The sequence below is a fragment of the Nematolebias whitei genome, chromosome 19, assembly GCF_014905685.2.
Source record: "Nematolebias whitei isolate Nwh7 chromosome 19, NemWhi1, whole genome shotgun sequence".
Lineage (NCBI taxonomy): Eukaryota > Metazoa > Chordata > Actinopteri > Cyprinodontiformes > Rivulidae > Nematolebias > Nematolebias whitei.
The window spans coordinates 13,403,037-13,406,113 of record NC_056516.1 but is presented as its reverse complement, the minus strand read 5'-3'; positions in this window follow the sequence as shown (position 1 = coordinate 13,406,113).

The window sequence follows — 3,077 nt, the reverse complement described above, 5'->3', positions numbered from 1 at the left end:
TAAGTTCAGAGGATAGTGGTGCACTCCGTTTGTACGCTAAAGTTTCAGTTTTTAAGTATCAAAACAAAACTATAAACTGAAACACCAAAAACTAAAGTCCAAATTACTACATGAGGTTTTTGGGGTGTGGGGGGGAACCAACATGGCGCTGGACATGTGAGCTCCATTTTGGCTGAGCTCCTGTCGGCTCAGCTGAAAAACTGCTTTTTATGATTGTAACCTCGCTGCCTTCAGGCTGGATTTAGTCTCTGAGACTGGTGTCATTACACAACTGAATCAACAAACTGGTAATATGACCTCAAAGCAGAAAAAGTCCAAATCTTTCATTGATACTCCCTCACGGCCCACTGTCACCATTTCAGCATCAGCTTGCTGTGATGTTCTAGAATAGAATGTTATAATAATAACATAGAATATAATATTTAATTATTAACGTTTAATATAGAATGTTCTAGTTCTAGAATTGCGCCGCTCAAGGTGGCTGCATGTTGGAGTAGTTCTGTTACTTTCATTCTGAGATTTTGCTTTTGGAAAATTTAATTCCTCTTTTTCTGGATGTAAATCACATTTTTTGGATGATTGTTTCCTCTGGTATCAGATGCTGTGCAGCTGGAAGGATTTTTACTGAAAATTTTTTAGTTTTGGACATTTGTTATGATGCGTAACCATGGCAACAAGGCAGTTTTCTACAACCAGCAGCAACTGATTAACATCTCAAAAGCTCAAATAATATCTCAATTACAGCCCCAAATCTCAAATGAGTTGAAAAGGATGTTCTGTGGACGCATTCTCATCTACCTGCCAGCTATGCTTGAGTGCCTGACCACTGAGATCCTGGAACTAGCAGGAAAAACGGCTCATGACAGCGGAAGGACAGGATTGTCCCTCGGCACCTACAGTTGGCTGTCCACAACGACGAGGAACTCGGCAGACTGCTGGGAGGAGTGGCCATCGCTCTGGGAGGAGTTCTGCTGGGCATTTGAGCGGTCCTACAGCCCGGGGGAACCGAGAGGCCAGCCGGGTCTGGGTGGACAGATCAGACGGCATCTGCAGCCAGTTTCTTAGGATCCACTGTGGGATGGACCTTTACAAGAGATCCTTCCTGCCTACAGCCATCAGCATCTTTAACATCTCTTAATGAAACGAGGAAAATCAGTTACAAAAACAAATAATTTCCCTTTGGGATTAATAAAGTATTTTTGAATTTGAATTGAATTGAATTGAATGAAGAAACAGGTGTATCGGCACCACCTTCGTCGAGCTCTGGAGGGACGGACGAGTCGGCTCTCAGGTCAGACATTCTGGCCTCAGTTAAAAACAAAGTTATAGCGATGATTAAGATGGAACTAAGAGCGGCTCTGATGGAGAATTCTAATTTTATCGAGTGAACTGCAGGTGGTCCGAGCCGAGCTCGTTAACACCACTGTGGGCTTCAGAATGGAGCTCGATTGAGTTGAACTTGCTGCTTCAGAGGCTGAATATGGTCTGTCTTTATACTCGGATGAGATGGAGAGGCTGCGTGGGACAGAGGTGGCGTTAAAGAGTGAAGTCAATGGGCTTAAAAAAGTTTGAATCCGTGGAGGGGCATACCAGATGATAATATTAGAATTATTGGACTTCCTGCAGAACAGACTGGGGTTTAGGTACGTTCTTCTCTTCCCACCGTGGCTTCACATCACACATGGAGGGACGGACAAGGTGTTTGTGGACTCTGTAGTGTGCTAAGGGCTAGGTTAGCTGCACGTCCACTACAATATATTTAAATAAACGGGTTCTCTCTTTTTTGAGTTAAATTACTGCCATGTGACCGAGGTAACTGTGAGTGGATTGTTTAATCAGTGACAAGAGACGTTAATTTCCTTCGACCCATCAGAATAAATGTGGTCATTTATTGAACAGAATCAAAATTTAACATCAAAACATTGTACACTTGATTAGCTGATCTGGTTCTGATTAATAAAACTTGGCACGTTTTACTTAATAAGACAACAGTACTTGAAGAAGGCATCCAGACTACTGGCAAAATAGAAGAGTTTAAAGATGGGAAATGAAGGAGTTTAAATGGAGAGAAAAGATGGATAAAAAGGGGGTGTCTGTTCGGATCAAAGAATGGCACGATCCCTTCAACACCAGCTCAAAACCTCCAGTACACTTGGCGCGTTAAGACTCGTTACTTTTGCTGAACTTAATCGACTCCGGTGTCGATTTCAACGCTACCTTTCCAGCTTCTCCGGTCAGGGCGGCTGGACATGTCAGGAGTTGTGCTGCTTACTCCGTTCACAAACACGCTCATCTCCCGGGTGGATACACAGCAAGCTGTGAGTCCATCAGAGGTTCCACTCAGATGTGGAAGAATCCATCACAGGCTCCGAAGACTGAGTTCAAGACTAGACTTCATCAGAGACCCACTTGAAGACGCAGGAGACTTGACCGACTGACTTGACAGACTGCCCAGTTCCAGGAAGTGTGGACTCTTAAAGAGTTCTCACTTCCGGTCACTTCAGGACTTCCTGATTGGTTGAAACAACCAACAGGGGGTGGTTCTAGTGATGTCAGAGGGTCATTACAAGTCAAGAAAACAGCAGGAATGTTTTAGGGACTTTTAGTACAGACAGGAGAAATGTTATGGCTAAGTGAGAGGAAGCAGGTGCCAGTAGCTTCTTATTTACTGTCTGCTAGGTTTAAAAACAATCCACTTCGTTCTAATAACTCCTTTCTGACTTTCGACCAACATCACTACTCTCTCATTCAGACAGAAGATCAAAAATGCATAATTACTTTGTAAATAGACATTTAACTTCCTGATGCATGCTCAATAATCCAGGTAGAAAAATCTAAAAAAGTTAAATCTGGTCCTCTGGACATTCAAAAAAACAAAACAAAGCAAAACAACAAAAAAATGTAGAAACGTTTTGTCTCTCATCCAAGAGACTTCCTCAGTCTGAGGTGCTGTATTCAGCTCAGTCTCTTAAATAGCACCTTCTCAGAGTGGATCAACCAGTTTTGCTGCTGACAACCAAAACCGGCTGATCACATGCTCAAGAAGGACCATCAGCCTAACAATGGATCATTAGCAC